The sequence below is a fragment of the Microcebus murinus genome, chromosome 16 (genome assembly GCF_040939455.1).
Source record: "Microcebus murinus isolate Inina chromosome 16, M.murinus_Inina_mat1.0, whole genome shotgun sequence".
Classification (NCBI taxonomy): Eukaryota; Metazoa; Chordata; class Mammalia; order Primates; family Cheirogaleidae; genus Microcebus; species Microcebus murinus.
The window spans coordinates 24,261,506-24,282,353 of NC_134119.1; the positions used below are offsets into that span (position 1 = coordinate 24,261,506).

The following is a 20,848-nucleotide window of genomic DNA, read 5'->3' on the forward strand; positions in this document are numbered from 1 at the left end:
CCTAGAAACCAAAATAAGACATAAACTCAACTATCAAAAAAATTCCAAGGTGGGGTGCAGTGGTTCACACCTGTAATCCCAGTACTTTGGGAAGCCAAGGTGGGAGGATCATTTTAGCTCAGGAGTTAAAGGCTGCATGCAGCTGTGATGGTACCACTGTATTCCAACCAGAGTGACAGAGCAAGACCCTGTCTCAAAAATAAAATAAAATAAAATCCAACCTAACCCTGTAAAGAGTTAGATTACAGATAAATACATAAAATCAGCTGAAAATGCAAGGTTTATAAATTTCACAGATTTCTTGGTATAGAATGGCATTATGTGTGATAAATTAGGGAGGGAGTACCTGGGAGATATGGGTGATGAGTGGGGCACCATAGAATGGACCAGGATTGGTATGGACAGCACAGAGAAGATGTCAGATAAGTAAAACAATCAAAATAAGATGTCACCTCCGTGAGCAGCTTCCTCCCATTTTCCCAAACACATTCGCTCATTCATTCACCGATATTTACTGAGCACCTACTGTGTTATAGGCATTGGAGATACAGAGGTGCTTTTAGAGTATTACAGAGGAGATGATATTAAATAGCTACAGAAATAATCACAATTTAATTGCAATTGTGATAAATACGGTGAAGAAAAAGTACAGAGTGTTTTAAAGGTCTATAATAGTAATACAGAACTTGACTGCCTCTTTAGAGGTTGTGTTTAGAAATTCCAAACAGGTACCACCATATCAGACTACCTCCAAAGCAAGTCCATGACCCATTCCATCTTCTCACAGCACCCAGAGATTCTGTGGACCTCCTAAGTGGGTTCTCTGGTCCCTTGGCCTTGGGATTACCAGAAATGGCATTACCAATTTGTCTTCAACATAGGCTACACCGGTGGTGTGACTACCTGTAAGAGCTGTTGGTGACCCACCAAGATACTCTTTACTAGCTAGGTGGCCTCATTTTCCAGCTGCTGTCAGCATGGACTACTACCAGCTGCTCCTTTCTCAGAAAAAGTGCCCCGAGCTGACAGGATCTGCCTCTCCAGGAAATGCCTACAGGTTACCAGCATGGGCATGCATGCAGGCACGCGTACACACAGGGCAGTCCCGCCAGTGACTGACAGACATGGGAGTACTAAATACCAATGGTCTTGCCTCCAGGTGAAACAATCCTGTCGTGCCATTCACACTCCAGAGCTCTCCATAGGATCATGTAGAGGCTGAACTCCAGCTGAGTCCACATCTTTACCTGGCTTCTCCCTAGGGTCTATCCTGCTTCCTTGCCCCCTCTCCAGGCTCTCCTGAGAGCCCTTCTTCAATAACTCACTTGCTCAACAATCCCCTTTCCAACTCTGCTTCTAGGAATCACACCTAGGACACTGTCATTTTCTGAATGCTACAGTGTCTTCCAATTGCCAATTTCAGGCCTTTGGACTTCTCCAATTCTCTGCTTAAGGTGCCAATAAACAGTGAGACCAGGAAACCAGCAGCCAAACAAGGATGAGAAAAGAACCAAGGATCCTTAGGTAATCAGCCCCTAAAGTAAATCCTGGTTAACAATGCAACAAGAGGGGAGCAGAGCAAGATGGCAGATGGGAAACACCACCAGACAGAGTGTCTCTGTAAGAAAAGACAGTTTCTAGAAGAAATTAGAAGAAAGAAGCAAGCAGACAAGCATACATTGGACAAAGGTCGGAAGGAGGGGTACTAAAGACTACTAGAGACTCCATGGGGGGAGGTTGCAGAGGAGAATGGAAGCAGAGACCTCCCAAGAAGCTTGGAGATAAGTGGCAAGGGTAGGTGGACCAGTTAACTTCCCCCTTCCCTGCATCTCGGACTGCTGGTGGGCCCCCCAACAGTTAGAGAGACCTGCGGACACCAGCTCAGAGATGGCCACAGCCAGTGAGCAGTAAGCCTGTAGCGAACGCAGCACCCAGCTCCCAACTCCCTTGGGGCACCTCTGTGTGCACAGATCAGAGCCGCACAGCAGGTGCCATATTGCTTCATTCTCCCCTCCCCTGTCCCTATCTGTGGCTGCCGAGAGAGACAATATAGCCACCATCCAGAGGCATCTCCAGGGAACAGGACCTTCCCTTTTGGGGCCCTTCAGCTGACTGAGGGGTACTCAAACTGTGAGCTCCCTACCTGCCAGCCCTCCCAAGTGCTGCTGGCCCGGTGATTCCAAGAGAATGGGGCAGACCATCAGGCTTGGGCTCCCTATGGGTGAATTAGGACTGGCACTCCTCTCCCTGATGGGGTCAGGGATTGAATTCCGGGGCCCAGAGGTCAGACCTCCAGACCAGATCCCATGCACCTAAGTCTTGCATTGCCCAGGGCACAGAAGGGATACTCCTGAACAAGCCTACTGAGGTGTTTGTGCCTTCAGGGGCAGATCAGTGTGCTTGAGGGCAATCCTCCTCCCAAGGGGAGACCATGTACCCAGCCCAGGCAGCGACCCTGCTCATGGAACCTCCCGGCCTGCATCACAGCCAGGGGAGACCTGGTGGCATGAGGTCTGGCCTTCCAGCAGGGCCCAGGAGAAGCCACGGAGTTGGGGAGGGTGGAAAGGAATGAGGCCTCCTCCAGACTGCAGGTCTCAGAAAGCCCCAGCCCCACAGGCAGACTTTCTGACTGAGTGGGGCCATTCCTGCCCCTCCCTGACAGCTTTTCCCGGAAACAGAGAACAGAACTTTGACCCCTCCTAACAGCATTTGTGGTGCTTGAGGGCAGGCTTACCCAACCCAGCTCTGCCTAGACTCACTCCTAGACCAGCTCTCACTGAAGTGGAGAATAAGGACACACCTGGAAGTCCCAGGGCCCCACCCACCACCTAAGGCACTAGAGTGCCTCTCCAGAGGAACAAGAGCTAGTTACAGGACCCAAAAACAACAGTGTAGCCTGCTCCCCCAGCAAGTGCCACCTACTGACAGAGAGGATATTCTGCACAACCTTTTATGGCATCAACTGACTCATCATACAGGGTGTGGTCGAATCTCACCCACTATGCTTCATTTGGAACCAGAAAAGAGCCAGAAGAGCCAAAGCAACCTTAAGCAAAAGGAAGAAATCTGGAGGCATCACTTTATCAGACTTTAAGCTACAATATAAGACTATAATAACCAAAACACCACGGTATTGGCACAAAAATAGAGGCATAGACAAATGGAACAGAACAGAGAACCCAGCTATCAAACCATCCTATATTGCCATCTGATCTTTGACAAGGCAAACAAATGATGCTGGGAAAATTGGGTAGCCACAGGTAGAATATGGAAACAGGATCCATGTCTCTCACCACTTACAAAAATTAATTCACAATGGATAACAGACTTAAACCTAAGCCATGAAACCATAAAAATTATAGACTAAAATGTTGGAAAAATTCTTCTAGATCTCGGCCTAGGCAAGTAATTTATGAAGACACCAAGGGCAATCACAGCAACAATAAAAATAAGTAAATAGGACTTGATTAAATCAAAAGGCTTCTGCACAGCCCAGGAAACAATCAACAGAGCAAATAGACAACCTACAGAATCAGAGAAAATATTCCCATGTTATACATCTGATAAAGGGCTAATAACAAGAACCTATAAAGAACACAAGCAAATCAGCAAGAAAAAATGAAACACCCCATTAAAAAATGGACAAAAGACATGAACAGAAGCATTTCAAAAGAAGATAGATTTGTGGCCTATAAATACATGAAAAACGTTCAACATCACTAATCATCAGAGAAATGCAAATCAAAACCACAGTGAGATATCACCTAACCCCAGTGAGAATGGCTTTTACCAAAAAGTCCCAAAACAATAGAAGCTAGCATAGACATGGATAGATAGGAACACTTACACACTGTTGGTGGGACTGCAAACTAGTGCAACTTCTATGGAAAATAGTATAGATACTCCTCAAAGATCTAAAAGTAGACCTACCATTTGATCCAGCAATCCCACTATTGGGTATTTATCCAAAGGAAAAAAAGTCATTTTATCAAAGACACCTGTACTGAAATGTTTATTGCAGCACAATCCACAATCACAAAGATGTGGAATCAACCCAAGTGCCCATCAATTCATTTGGTACATGAGTGGTATATAATAAAATATGGTATATGTATACCATGAAGTACCATTCAGTCATAAAAAAATAAATTAATGCCTTTTGTAACAATCTGGATTGAACTGGAGACCATTCTCCTAAATGAAATATCTAAAAAATGGAAAAACAAAAACAAATGAAAAAACAAAAAACACCACATGCACTCACTATAAAATTGCAACTAACCGGTCAACACTCATGTGCACACATGGAAGTAAAACTCAACATAAATTGTGCAGGTGAGATGCAGGAGGACGGGATGGATGAACAGGTAAAATGTACACTATCTGGGTGATGGGTATAACTATAATTTTGACTCAAGCAATACAAAAGCAATCCATGTAACCCAAACATTTGTACCCCCATAATATTCTGAAATAAAAATACATAGATAAATAAATAAACATAAGTCTAAAACAATTTTTAATGGAGTTAATAGTAATATCTTCCTTAGAGAAGTATCGTGAACATTAAATAAAATGATGGAAACAAAATGCTTCATGTAGAACCAAGCCACATGGAAAACATTTTTTAAATGTAAGCTATTACAATCATTTTTTTGGAAATATCTGATGCTTCAATACTTCTCAAAATGGAGGAAAATAATCAGATGTGTTGTTATCATTGACAGAATAATTGTTTTTATCATTGCTTTTTGTGTTTAAACGATAGATCTCATTTAAGAGCAGAGATGGAATGCAGAGGTAGAGACTCACCACTTCCCAAGCACAGATGGATCTGGGCAGGGTGAGGAAAAGGCATGGGAGAACACAGCACACCAGGTTCCCCAATGGAAAGAGTGAGGAAGCCAATGCCAGACAGGAGAAACCCCAGGCCAAGTCAAAGAGGGCTACTCTTCTGGGAACTCAGGCAAGGAGACAAGGCTACTCACTGTGCGTGGGAACTGGACCCCTGCCCCCTGCTTACAGGCAGTGGCTTCCCTGCCTCCTCTGCCCGATCTTGGCCAGTGTCTCCTGTCTCCATTCCTCAGGGTAGACCCACACCTGTGGATTTATTTGTATAGCAGGGTACGCCTATATCCCATCACAAAGGCCTCAGGGCTCCACTCAATTAAAAAGAAGTTCCCAGCCCCTTGTAAGGCTGGGAACACCTAGCTTCCCATCCTGCTTCAAGATGTGTCCCAGCTGCCACTACAAGTGTGGTTGTATGTTTCAATGCAGCTAGGAGGTGGCTGTCATGACCACAGTTCACTTCAGCCCTCCTTGGGAAGTCTGCCCCTTCTTAACTCTTATACACATTGATGGAGTCTCCACAGAGACACCTGTGAAATGCCATGTTTCTCCATGACACTGGATTAGCCTGACACTAGGAAATTATAGAGCATGATGCTCAAGTTATGAAGAGTAGCATCACAGAGCCAGAATCAACTCCCCATTCTAGACTATGTGTAAACTGTGATGAATACCTGTCACATACTTTCCCTGGGGCAGTAGGTTGGAATCTGGCTTTCAGAATGGAGAAGTTTCCATAGGGAAGGGAATGAAAGCACATACTTAAGCCATAGCACTAAGAAAACAGGGTCCTCCCCACAAGTCCCCCCTCAGAAGGAACAGAGCTGGGCATTTTGGCTGGTTCCTACATGTTTCTCATAGAGGTACAACTAACCAACAGGAACAAAGCTATCCTCAAAGCCAAGATTGGACAGAACTTAACATTGTTTTATTTTATTTTATAATTTTTCTTTCACTTGACCTTAATTACTCTAGGTCTTAACAAAACAAAACTGGTGATGGAGGCAATCTGCATCTCAGAGGACTGGGGTTTCCTGAAAATTTGCCTCTTTTCCCTCCCATATGTTCAGCAAGGGCTTAGAAGTATAATCATTCAAAAGAAATGAAACATAGCAGAATAAGTAGATCTAACAGATAAGTACCAGAGTAAGTTTTTAGATATAAAATGTTTAGTGATTATTTTCACCGCCTTCTCCCAACAAAACTCTGGGTCATTCAACCATCAACACCAATTTGTCTGTCTTCATTATGCAGGTCTATGTGTCAGCAGAATAGAGAGCCTTAGCCTTACTGTATTTTCCAGGGCAAACTTCTGAAGTACAAACTAAATGGCCACTGTTCTTAGAGGATCAAGTATTGATTTCATGCCTGGTCCTGAGCCAGGGGCTGGGAATCATATGTGGTTACTGCTCTCAAGGAGCTCACAGTTGAGTGGTAAGACCTATATATTCACATAAACAGGGATAAAGCTACTCATGGAAATAGATACAAGGCACAGAGATGAGATTGAGGAAGCCACTGCTAGGGTGTCAGCAAATAATCGTACCAGCGAGAAAGTGAAGTTTATGTTGTCTCTAAAATTGTACTACTCAAACAATTCAATAGCAAGAAAACAACCTAATTTAAAAATGGGCAAAGGAACTGAATAGACATTTCTCAAAAGAAGACGTACAAATGGCCAACAGGTATATGAAAAAATGGTCAACACCACTAATTATCAGGGAAATGTACCTCAAAACCACAATGAGATATCCCCTGTTAGAATAGTTATTATCAAAAAGACAAAAGGTAACAAGTGTTGGTGAGGATGGGGAGAAAAAGGAAGCCTTGCACACTATCGGTGGGAATGTAAATTAGTACAGTCATTACAGAAAACAGTATGGATGTTCCTCAAAAAATTAAAAATAGAACTACCATATGAGCCAGCAATCCCAATTCTGGGTATATACCCAAAGGAAATGAAATCAGTATGTCAAAGAGATATCTGTTCTCCCATATTTACCCAATTCTACTTATAATAGCCAATATACAGAATTAGTCTAAGTGTCCATCAATGGATGAAGGGATACAGAAGATGAGGTATATACACACAGTGGAATACAGCCTTAAAATTCAGCCTTAAAAAGAGAAGGAAATTCTGACATTTTCAACAATATGAATGAACCTGGAAGACATTATGTTAAATGAAAGAAGCCAAGCACAGGAAGACAAATATCACATCATCTCATTAATATGTAGAATCTAACAAAGTCGAACCGTTGGAAGCAGGAAGTAGAATCGTGATGGTCAGGACCCAGGATATGGGGGCAGTGGAGGAGATATTGGTCAAAGGATACAAAATTTCAGCTAGACAAGAGGAATAAGTTCAACACATCTACTATATGATGTGGTAATTATAGTTAATAACAACATATTGTGTACTTGAAAAAAAATAAAATTGTGCTGAAGTCCACAGGCAGACAAAAGCAGAGTCTAAACTCCACAGTATAGCCACGGAAGACGTGTGACAGTGTGGTGCTCAAGAAGGGCACAGGATGGCTAAGCAAGGGCCAGAGCTATGAAGGGTTTGAAGCTGGAAATAACAGGATCAGGTTTGCCTTTTGGAAAAATATCCCTGGCCCCATGGGGGAAGACCAGATTAAAATGGAAAGACCCATTAGAATGTCACTGTGACCAATGAAGTGAGCAATTAAAGGTTTGAACAAAGCCCTAGAAGTAGAGCGGAAGACAACTGAAGCGTTATTTAGGAAATAGAGCTAAAGTGCTTAGTAATTCACTGAAGGGAGAGTGAAGGGAAGAGGAGGGCTCCCTGGTGGGCAACCTTGGTCTGGGTTACCCCAACAATAGATCCTAAGTCAAGAATTAGGAGGTGACAACAGGAAGCATGGGGGATGGGTTGGACAGGTCAGAGAGGGAATAAAGAAGGGTATGTTAATAAGCATCATACTCCTGTGGGCACAAGGGCTTAGTCCCATTGGGACCCTTTCAGACACTGTGTAGAATGCAGCTCAGAACCAACCGGGGATGAGGAAGCCTGGTGCATATCCACCAACTCTCTTCCCTCAGGAGTCGAGGGTCAGTCCTGAGGGTGTGATTCCCCAGCACTTATGGCCTGCCCCAAGCCGGACTGGCTAAGCCCTGAGACCAGTGAAAGCCCTCAGGCAGAGGGACACAAGGTGTGACAGAAAGTATCCACCAAAGTTGCAGGTGACCACCAAGGTGGATGGAGGGGCTAAGTGTAGGGCACAGCATAGTCTGCTAGGTATCTAGAATGTCATAGGTCAGATTGTCTATCAAGATAATAATAACTTCTGACATATTCTGTTAATTTCACCTCTTGACACATTTTTAAGTGAACTGTAATATACACTAATTAGGCCACATTAAGGAAACCCCATAGTTTCCTAGGTGAGCTCCATCAGTCATCTTGCATGCATTAAGAATGTTGTTCCATGGCCACAGAGGCTCCAAAAAAATAGGGCCAGAATGATCAACTGAGACTAGAAGCACCAAAACCACAACCATAATTCTATATATAACTACTTTTGATTAAGAAAGTGGATGAAAAATTTGGTGCAAGATCTAAGAATGTCAGTAACATAAGAAGCTTCCAAATTAGGAACTGGTTGTGGGTAAATGCAGATATCTCAGGCCTGGAAAGAGAGAAGGCAAGTATTGTTTGATACTCATCTTTTTAAGTTTTAGAACTGTCAGATTGGCTTTCTGGATGAATCACACTCTGGTAATCTTCTGAGGATGTTTGATTTTTTTTTTTTTTTGCATTTTTATGGATCCCAATCTCTTCCCATATTAAAGAAGGTGGCTGCCAAAAGACCTCAACAGACTGTCACAAAAGAAATACATATGGATGGGAAGAAGATTTATAGCCCTAGAGAAATCTCCACACACTTTTAAACTTATCTTGGGATAGATCAGACATTTCCTACCCACAAATTTGAATCAGCCTGAACCTAAAGTATTTAATTTCCATATTTAGAACAGTAGTTGCCATTGCTATATAATACAAACCATCCCATGCAGCTGTGATTCAGGCATATACTGATTACTGCAAAACTACCCAGAATTCGAGCTCAATTTCACAAGACAGAAATATGACTTTTTTTTTCTTTTGGTCATAAAAGATCACCCAAGGAAGTAGCATGACAAAATGTTTCCTGATGCTGTTACAGGCGTATAGCTGAAACTCAACCTCACACACATCTGTACAAAAACGTACGGAGCAACCCACAAATATCTGAGCTTTCTGGCAACATTAACACCCGAGCATCAACAAGCTCTCTGTCGCTAATTATTTAAGACATCTCCTGCTTTGCTTTTATAACATCCTGAGCTGTTTATTAAAGAGGTCATAACATGAGAAAGTAGTCATGCCACCGTTAATAAAGAAGAATATCTGCTTAGATGGGGAGAGAAGGAAAAACACTGTTGCAATAGAGCAACAATCAAATTATGTCTATAATGGGCTTTAAACCTTTAGAAGAAAAGATCTACAGTTTAGCAGTACAAAGCGGTATTATTCCTGTTGTTATGAAAAACTGCCCTCTAATCCTTCACACATATGTAATACATCTCGTCCAAGGAGCTCAAAGTCCATTATAAATAAACAAGAAGCTATGCTTTATATAATCTGGCAAAGGCCACAAAAGAGATGGAACCAAAGATTATGAATAAGCCAATACTTTTAGAACAACTCAGTAGCTAATGATATAAAGTCTCTTGGTCTCACCAAAGTTTGGGGTAATAACCAGTTCTTAGCGTACAAAAGACACTCAATAAATTCTATTGATACAAAACCTGATAGAAGATCCACTACAGGAACATTAGTAGTTTTGTAGTGTATTTTAGGTATAAAAGTTACCACTAAACACATAATCCCTTATAAATTCACTGTCAACCAACAGGGCCTGGTAATCTCAGTACTCAAGCAGAGAAATATTAATTACTGCCCTGCTGGGTGTAGCCTCATTTCTCTCTTTTCACATCTCTGTAGAATTTATCTCCTTGGTAATTAGAACTCTAAGTCCTGGTGAAGAAGGAGCAAAGCTCTCAAGAACTAAGGTAAGGACACTAGAAAGCTCACCATGTTTAAGTAGCATAAACACTGCAAGTAGCTGATAAGTGTAACCCTTCATTCATTCAGCAGATGTTCACTGAGAGTCATGTAGTTGTGCAAGGAAGAAATATTTGAGTAATAACATATGCTAGACCTGGTGTTTGACACCAGCTTAGAGAAGTGTGGGAAACTATAGCACATTAAAGGAATGGAGTGGGGGATAAAAGATATATTAAGACCAATTAGTACAATCCAGGGTGACTTTCAACAGGACCATGGCCCTAGAGCTGGGTTTCTCAACCTTGACACTACCAACATTTTGGTCAAGATAATTCTTTGTTATGAGAAGCTGTGCATTGTATTAACAGGATGTTTAGCAGCATCCCTAACATCTACCCTCCAGATGAAAGTAATACTCCACTGCCCCTGACCCCAGTGTGACAACCAAAAATATCTCCATAATTGCCAAATGTCCTTTGGAGGGAAAAATTTCCCCCTAGTGGAGAATCTCAGATGCCCTAGAGATCTCATAAAATAATTAACTTTCCATCACTTATATACTGGAATTAACTGGACAATACTGGTTAAAATATTTAACTGTATCTTCAGCTGACACATCTCCAAGTATTTTTAATATGTGTGACATCCAGATCAAAGTCTCTAAGGACCACTTGTATAATGAACCATCCTACTTCAATAAGACAACTGCCTTCATTTCTGTATTATAAACCTAGCCTCCAAAAATAGAATTTATATTGCAAAAAATCAAAATAGGGCATTCACTAAATTCTAAGGGACTGCATACAAGACGACATGATGTCTTGTGTCAAAGAATGACTCAGAGATGCGTAGTTAATTATCTGCATGCCAGATAATTTACTTGTATATATAAAAGAGATGGCCATAAGACCATTGTCAATAAACAAAGGTAAAACAGGATTTATTTAAAGAAAAAAAAACAAACCAGTGATGGAAGAGAAGGAAGAAGAAAAAACTAGTGAGAACAATAAGTCTTATTTTGCATTTTGGAGGTAAATTTAATTAGCTGGCAGCTAATAAGAGGCCTGCCTGGGCAGTCTGCCCTTGAACTGGCCGCCTAGGGTATCAAACAAAGCAAGTTCAGATGAAGATGGTTCTCCAAGAAACCTTGAGGGTTTGGTGTGGAGTTTCTCTGTGACACATCTGCGTGGTCCTTCATCAGCATCTGCAGGGTAGTTAGGCCAGGTCTAATCTACACTATCTCTCTATTCAGAGTAACTCTCATCAGAAGGTTATTTTTGATGTAACAGCCTAGTTTTTAGCTCCATAAAGGATGGAAAGAAATTGCTACATAAAACAAGCTTCCAATTTTCAAGAGCTAGAAACCTTAGGCCTGGAAATTTCTCACATGTGGGTTTCTCTGTTCTTCTAAGTGACAGCTGAGCAGGCTTCTCTACCTGTTCACCGAATTTCAGAATCAGCAAATCTCAGGCTTACCTGCTCTTCCCTTTTGCATTGGAAAAGAGTCTAGCCACTGAGAAGTACCACTGAAAAATAATAAGAAAGATCTCCTTGAAGTGGCACGACCTTGTTGATGTTTCAGGAAAGGCCACTTCTGCTTTCTTGCTTCATGTTGAATTACTTTTGTAAAGAAACGCCCATTACTTGGTATCCATATCATTATTGAGTATAGTTTCTGGCAGAAATGGTCAGTCAATAAGTGGCAGGTATCGTGGGAGGGTTGATTATTACAGCTACCACTTATTGTACACTATGTTCCAGGCATTGGTCTGAGCACTATGTTTATTTTAGTTCATTTACTTCTCACATCAACCTTAAATGATTATAAGGAATATCATTATCCCCCATTTTACAGATGAAGCCCAAAAGATTGGATATTCTTATTGTTGCAAGCTGACATAATTATTTGTAATATTTCAGTAATTTCAGTATTTTTCTTTGGAAATAACTTCCCTTCTTTGGACTAAAGGATGTTTCCTTTCTCACCCACCCTCAACCCCACCCAAGGCCTTTTAGTCATAAGCACTCCTTAAAAAGTACTTCAAATTTTTTTTATTTCTCTATTGTGGACTCCAGAATTAAAATGAATTGATTCCATTCTTGTGTTCATCTATGCTAATCCATGGCTGTATTTCCGAGCATACTACCTGCCAGATACTGGAAGCTATTCAAAGATATTACAAAGACAGAATTTTTGCCTTTTGAGATCCTCCCAAAGAGAAACCCATAAATGCCCAACACAAAAATAAGACATGAACAAAATACTAAGGGAGCCAAGAGGAAAGAGTAACCAACTCTGCCAGGGTCAAGAAGGAAAAGGCATTTAAACTGAGTTTTGACGAGAAATGAGAGATAGGGAAAGAGGAGAAAGTACTCTGGTCAAAGGAAATAGTCTCAAACGAAAGTCACACACTTCTGTACTTATTCATTTCTGCAACATATATTTCAGAGACGGTATGTGCCAATTACAGCAATAGGTACTGGAGATCCAACAATGAACATAAGATACAAGGTGATGGCCCTTGTGGACCAGTATCTTAATGAGGCAGCTGATTTCCAAAGACAGCCACCTTCAGTTCCTTCCCTTATGATATGCACGTGCCACTCCTTGTTTCTCCTATCAGAAGGTAGAGCTTATATCTCCTCCCCTGGAATTTAGTCTGTGACTGCTTTGGCCAATGGAATACAGGTGAAGTGACATTCTGGTATGTCCAAGTTCAGGTACTAAAAAGGCCTGGGAGTTCCCACTTCCTCCCTTTTGGAGCCCTGAGCTGCCACAAAAGGAGTTCAGGTTCTCATTCTAGAAGAGAGACCATATAGAAGGATATTAAGGTACCATATATCCAATTCCATGCCACCTTCTCACTGTACCTGCATAACAGAGACTATTCCAATTATCCTACTCCTGCTTAATAATCACTCAAAAACACAGTGGATCAAAACAATAAGATTTACTTTGCTCATGCATCTTCAATTTGGGCAGAACTCAGCATCTCCGTGTTATGCTGCACATGGCATCAGCTGGAACGAACTTAACTGAAGGCTAGAGGACTCACATCCAAGCTGGCTCACTCACAGTGTGGCAAGTTAGTGCTAGCTATCAGCTGGAGTCTCAGGCAGGACTGAGGCTTCATACGGCCTGGGCTGCCTCAGGGAATGGTGTCTGGGTTCCAAGTGCAAGTATCCCAGGAGACAGCCAGGGGAAGCTGCATCATCTTTTATGACCTAGCCTCAAATTCACATAGCATGTCTTCTGCCATTCTCTATTAGTTGAGCCCTTCACAATGGCCCACCCAGCTCAAGAGAAGGTAATAGATTCCACCATTTGATCCTGGCATGGCAAGAGTCTCTGGTTTGGGGTTTTTTTGTTTGTTTGTTTGGTTGGTTGGTTTGTTTTGTTTTGGTACTTTTGAGACAGAGTCTTGCTCTGCCACCCTGGCTAGACTGCAGTAGTGTCATCGTAGCTCACTGCAACCTCAAACTCCTGGACTCAAGTGATCCTAATGCCTCAGCCTCCAGAGTAGCTGGGACTACAGGTGCACACCACCACTCGTGGTTAATTTTTCTATTTTCTGTAGAAACAGGGTCTCACTCTTGCTTAGGCTGGTCTTGAACTCCTGAGCTCAAGCTATCCGCCTGCCTCGGCCTCCCAGAGTGCCAGGATTACAGGTGTGAGCCACCATGCCTGGCCAAGATTCTTGATGAACATATAGAATGAGAAATATTGTCATGGACATTTTTATCCACAGAGTCCAAGCAAGGCCAGTAAAAGAACTGACCTGCTATGCCCCAGTCAACCCATGGAATCATGAGATATAAAAAAATGAAAGTTATTTTAAGGCACTGAGTTGGGGTTATTTGTAAATAGAGCAAACAGACCATCTGATTGCTAAGACACATTAAAAAAGTATGCACACACATGTATGGGCAGGAATGATCAGGTTCTGAAAAACACATTTGAAAAGAAATTTAACAGAATGATGGGAAAGAAAGGGATTGAGGTCTACTCTAGATTGAACAATTAAAAAAGGCCTTTCTTATAATTTTTTATGGTTTGAAATTTTTGCAATGAGAATAGATTAATAGGTAATTTCAAAAACAAGAACTTTTTTAATGTAAGCAGATGGAATTAGATTAATGTAGAAAATAGAACAGAGAAAAATCCCGCCCTAAAATAGAACTTGCATAGGAGTTTACACAGGTAAAAGAACACATTCCCCAAACAGCCTTAAAGAATCTCCAAGCTCTGAGTTAACAAGGCAAAGAATGGAAACAGAGAATGGAGCAATCCTGTGGGAACTTAAAGGCTGGCCCGTGTGGGTGGGTCAGGCCCTCAGGGCGGTTGCTTTAAAGGTCATTATGCAAGACAAAAATTATCTAGGGTCATTATTGGCCTTGAAAATACCTTCAATCACTGTGAGACTACAGATATACTGCCTCTTGTGACACTTTTTTCTCTAGCATTGGAGCAGATTTTTATTTTTATTTTATTTTTATTTTTATTTTAATTTTTCACATAAGCAGATATACTGCCTCTTGTGACACTTTTTTCTCTAGCATTGGAGCAGATTTTTATTTTTATTTTTATTTTAATTTTTCACATAAGCACCAGATAAAGCTCTCCATTTGCATTGAGAGTACACACTGTACAAAAACAATATATACCTTTAAACATTTAATCACACTCAGCCTGATGAGATGCTCAACTCCGAGTGGCATATGGGAACTGAAGCACATTGAAGAAACTACAAATTCGCAATACTTGCTCTCACTCGTTGCCAGTGAGCAGACAGGAGGGTTCTTTGCTGTGCTGCTTTTAGTGCTGCACTGTTCTCTTCTCTTCTCTCCCCTTCTCTCTCCCCCCACCTCTTGATAGTTGATATCAAAAACACTAAATGTACATGTGTCCTTACTCCTCTGTGCAGTGCTGCTGGCTGTTGCATTTGCCTCCAGGACAGTCCCGATAAAAGTCTTCTAAACAAAGTCTGGGGGAAAGCTTGAGTGTAGAAATTAGGACCAAAAGGAGAACTCCATAAATTCAAAATAAACGTGAAGAGAAAAGCAAAGGACAACAATGTGGAGACACATCATTCCAATGCCTACAATGAAGCCATCTCAGTTTTGGATTTCTTAGCCTGCTTGTCATACATATAGTCATAGATCCACAACACAGTACTATGTAATGCAGATGTCAAAAGAGTTTATGTGTGAAAAAAATTATAAGCAGAGAAGTAACATACTGTTCTCCAGACATCTCATTAGCCAACAACTTAGGCCAGGTGAACGTGGCCAACTTTCTAATAGAGTGGGACTCTGACCCCATAATGTTCCACAGTGTTATGGGGTCAGGGAAAGGAAACAGCTACTAGACTTTGTTAATACGGACTCTCTGGTCAATGAAGAGGCCTGTTGGAAGAAATTGGGGGAGCTCATCTCAACGGGACGAGTGTCTGGTCTCAGCCTATTGAGCTCACTCAGACCTGCTGAGTCAGCTCTTTGCTAAATTATCAAAAGGAAATGAGACTCCAGGTCCACCCAAATTTGTCTCAGCTCACTGTTTTTTGTTTGTGTATGGTAGAAGGCAATGTGCCTACTGTGGAAAGAGACTTCCAGGTGGTACCTGTGCATGACACCTTTGGTAACCAACCTAGTCCTCCTTTCGTGAACATGTAGTCACTATACCAGATAGTTGAAGATATGAGAACACAAATGATATAACCAAAAATCAATAATATAGGAAATAGATGAGAATTTTTTTAAATTATCTAATTATGATAAGATAGTGAACCCATGAAATAAAAATAGGCTACTAAGAAAAAGAAGCACTCAGAGAACAAAAAGGGGGTCTTTAACATTATAATGTGATTTCCAAAACAAGATATTGAATAGAAGGGCTTGGTAATAGAGTGAGGACAAAATTAAAGTTTTAAATAAGCAAGAAATAAAAATGGTTAATATTTACATACCATTTTTTAAAAATGATTCAAGAATATATCCCAGTGAAAGAAAAAAATGAATCTAAGAAAGAGAAAGACATGAGACACCTGGAATAGTAGTGAGATACACACACAAAAAAACCATACAACTTATGATTGAATGCATATGATTCTTACAGCAATTATTAAAACATTTCTTAAATAGTAGGAGTGTAATGTAAGATACAGTAACAATCTCAAATTTATTTATGGAAAACCAAAAAGGGACAGGAGGTTAAGTTTAAATTTGCTAAAGATCTTGCCTTGTTCAGATGATAGGCTATAAATATTGTTTAATGCTTCGTGTTACATATACGTAAATGTTTGAAAAATACTTGTATTAACAAATAGAAAAATAAAAATAATATGTTGCTTCAGCTATCTCTTGTTACTTCAGTATCTATTGCTGTAACTTAAAACACCAAGAATCATTTTCTCATCTCTCAGGGTTTGGGGAATGACTGGGTACAACTAGGCATGAAGGCTTCACTTACACATCTAGTAGTTGATGCTGACTCTCTGATGAAACCTCAGCTGGAGCAGTTACCCAGCAGAACTCCTAGACATAATCGTTCCATGGAGCCTGGGCTTCCTGACAGCATGGTGGCTGGGTTCCAGTGGCAAGTATCTTAAGAGAGAGAAAGAGAGAGAACAAACTAACAAAATTTTGTAAATATAGTTTCCAAATATAACATGATAAATTGGTAAGAAATCAAATGCCATAAATGACAGTAAGTCAGCAGGTGTTCCCACGTCTATAACCATACTTTCCCATGATGATCCTGTGGTTCTCAAACCTGTCTGCACACTGGCACCACCTGGGGAGTTTCAATAACAACCGATGCCTGGGTTCCAGCCCCCAAAATTATAATTTACTTGATGTGGGGTGTGGTCCGGGCATTGGGAGTTCCAAAAATTCCCAAGTGTTTCCTATATACAGCCAAGATTGAGAACCACTGATCTATAACAAGGAAATTGAATCATAGATGACTACACATTTCCCCTACTCTTAAAGGACAATCAACCTATACATAAGTTTGAATACCAATTCTTGCCTTCTCATGGACTCAGTGGGAGTCGTGACTGCTGAAGAAAAGCAGATACAGCCCTCCAGCCCCTTCCAGCCATAGTTTCCACTGAACAGGCACTGCCTTATGGTGCATTGGCTTCCCATCCCCAACATATTTCACAGCAATTGTAACAACAGTATGGATTAAAGTGATATGCCTTGAATGTTTTTATCCATTTCCCCATATCTTGACATTTGAGATGTAACCACAGACTTCGTATCCCCTTGGACTGGTTGAAGGGGGAGATTCTGATTAACGTCCTTTCAACTCCCATACAGAACACATGGCTTGTATTAGAGACAAGATGAATGAATTGATACATTGGGAACAGCCTTCACATTAGAGGAACATGACTTACTAAAGCCAGGAATGTCCTAATGATTAAATCTATCCATGTATGTGAATCGACAGTATCTCCTTCAGGGAGAAGCTCTTTTAAATGAGTTGTGTTCGCTAGCAAACCAGGTCCACCAGCAAAGCAAAGATCTTCCTCATCACTGAACAGAAATCATCATTCATTGACGTAACTGTAAACACTAGAAATTTCATGGGCTGACAGTGCAAAAATACATATACCTCATTCTCTGCTCTGATCACTTAAATTTACTCTCCTTCAAATATTTAGCTTAGAAATACAAAAATTTTTGTGATGGTATTTGGAGGTTAAAAAAAAAAGGAAATACAAAATTTTTTGCCAAAATTTGTGTTTTTACTTGTGTTAAGGTTGCCAGGTAAAATCCAGAACACCCAATTAAATTTAAATTCCAGATAATCCATAAACAATTTTTAGTATAAGTATGTCCCAAATATTACATGGGACACACTTATACTAAAAATATATTTGTGGTTTATTTAAAATTCAAATTTAAATGCGTGTCCTATATTTGTATTTGCTAACTCTGGCAGTGCTAACTACTGCAAACTTCTATATGCTAGAATCACATTCTTCAGTTTTAGGGACTTTTGTTTGTTGGGTGTTTGGTCAGAAGACATGGTCTTATCACTAAATCAATGTATTAAATTTCCCTGCTAATAAAAATAAAATAAAATAAAAATCTTTCTATAGAGAGACAGTACCAACAAGTTAACCTCAATCTGACATGAATAAAAACCGTTTCTAAGTGGTTATAGTTTCTAAAACAGAACTCCATCTACAATAAATGTAATTATTTCACTAAAATTGTTTGCATGTGTTTCTTTTCTGTACTGGGCCTTGTTCCTGCACCATCTTAGTTGCCTTCATCCGTTACTTTGCAGACCTTTCTTTGCCCATATCTTTGATTTAAATTTATCATGACACATTTTTAAACAATAGCAGGAAACCTCACTTATGACTTTAATTATAAAATGGTGTTATAAAATTATATCCACATTTTACTTTTGGCAGGCAGCAGTCCTCATTTAACATGAATATCTCAAGTAAGGCCCCTGCAATTCTCTTTTGTCGGTTTCAGTGCTTACTGTATGTAATTGATATAAAAACACGAGGTTTAGGAAGCAGTTATTGGAACTTGTTAAAAGAAGTAGCCACATTCATAAATACTTTCATTTTGCTGTATAACATGCCAAGAGAATTAATAACACACTAGGGGAATATGGAAGAACTTCTGACTTTTTAAAGAAAAACTGATATATTCTGCTCTCATGTTAATTGTTTGACTATAAGGTCTATATTTGCTTCTCTTCAAATCCCAACTGTGTCTAATTAAAAGAAAAAGGAAGTGAACTAGATAAATATGCATGCATCTCTATAAATACCTGTTAGACTTGAGTAATTCTATTGTCCTTTATTCGTGAAGAGAAATAGAAATGTGTCAGTTCTCTAATAAGTCTATCAGAAAAAACCACAATAAAATAAATTTTGAAAGCCATCATTGGAAACCTCACATTCAATGCTGCCTGGGATAATTTCAATAAATTCTAAAGTAGAAATTTTAAAAATAAAAGCTAGTGATTCTTTTACATTAATGTAGGCTAATTATCTCTCATTCCTCTGGCATGAGGAATGAGATAAATGAACTTCTTAACTTAAAACCACTACTTTGTTTGCATTCATCATTTACATACTACCAAAAATACATTTCACTTAGTAAAGAACAAATAAGTAGAGGAAAATATAAAAGACAATAAATTCCATAAATTGTATTTCTAGTCCTAATGGAGGGGAGAAATATTCATAGTCCTTCACCATTTATTTTTAAAATACCTATATTATACTTTGACAATTGACATAAACTAATAATGTATGAGCTTGGGAACCTGAGAAATGTGTCTCAGAAAAGAGACATCTCTGTGACTAGCAATAGCATGAATCAGATTTTTTGGGAACTATGAAGTTTCTCCAAGATATGGCCCCAACTTTCAAGTTGGTCACCATCTCACTTGAGGAATACAAGTAGGAAATGATAAAGTGCTAAGTGGCATTTTACTAACTCTAATAACAATGAAGACCAGAAATGGGAGAAAGTGGTATAACTTGGAAGGGTCTTGAGACTTAAATAATATTTAGAGAAATGTAGATTAGATAATGTATTAATAGCACACAGGGAGATTGGCCAGTGGGGATAATACAACCACTGATGATTACCAAAAAAGCAAGGAACAAAAAAGTGAAAACTGATGCTAAAAATGGACTTGGTCATATACAGTACAGGCAGGTCATCTTTAGATAAAGAAAATTTCAAGGGGAGGAGAATATAAACCAGAAAACTCAGGGGAATCACATTAACTACCGACTTCCAGAAATGGAATGACCAAAAAAAGACAATTTAGTCTTGGAACCACCAAAGTATATGACAAAAAAGCCAATACCCCCTAAATGACCCTGAAGATGTGTTTGCTCTGCTTCTCTCTCTAGTTACACTTTATCACCTCTTTTGACACAGGAACCTGTGGCCTCAAGGCCACATGTGGCTCTCCAGATCCCCAAGTGTGGCCCCCCGACCAAATCCAAACTTCACAGAACAAATCCCTTTATTAAAAGAATTTGTTCCATAATATTTGGATGCAGTCAAAAGGCTGCACTCAAGGATCCAGAAGGCCACATGTGGCCCCAAGGCCACAGGTTCCCTACGCCTGCACCACTGGGCTAATAGTAGCCTCTCTAATAAATTTTTTACTTACACTGTTAATAGCAGCTGCCACTTTAAATACATAATCAGCTTTTGGCCTAGAGAAGTGTCAAGGAAGCTTGTCTTTTCCCAAAATGTTAGGTGAAATAAAATAGAATTGTCCCATAAGAAATTAAATGTCGAGTCCGAGCAATTCTAGAGTTTATACTATTCAAATGAAGTCAAGATTCCAGGCTGACTGGACAACCTAAAAATTCCAAGGGCATTAGGCAGAGCCAAAACAAAACTCTTATGCACATATACACACATGTAAAACATTTCTAAACCCTGATGAAAATAAACTCACATTCAAAAATTATATACCACATGAGCAAACAATTCACCATCAGAGAAAGTCAGCAGATACAGCAAACTGGAATATGTATCATACTAAGAATTTGAGGTATCAGAGATAATAATCTGAGAAAGATTATTATCTTTATTAAATTATTATCAGATTATTATCTTTTTTAATAAAGAGCTAAAAAAATGGAAACTATACTGAAAAAACAGAATGCTCTGGGGGGAAAATAGCTGAAAGATTTAGAGAAAGAACCAATGACATTGAAATTAAATCTCAACAGCTGGGTTAAAATACAGATTAAATTTAAAAACAAATTAGTATTATAGAAGATAGAATTATTTCAAGACAAATAAATAAAAATAAGAGGTGTGGAAATATAGAGCAGAAAGAAGATTTTATAAAAATGAGAAGATTACATAAAACTGGAAGTCCAAAAAAATAAAAGAGGTGATATTTGAGAAGATAAT

At 39.8% G+C, this 20,848-nt stretch overlaps 1 long non-coding RNA gene across 1 annotated transcript in view; it reads right to left on the reverse strand.

Moving 5' to 3' along the window:
• LOC105865958 (uncharacterized) overlaps positions 1–20,848 on the reverse strand; it is a 138,117-nt gene that overhangs the window by 102,541 nt on the left and 14,728 nt on the right. The window contains exon 2 of the long non-coding RNA XR_001151651.2: positions 16,392–16,525. This is a non-coding gene — a long non-coding RNA (uncharacterized LOC105865958). The remainder of the gene's footprint in view (positions 1–16,391; positions 16,526–20,848) is intronic.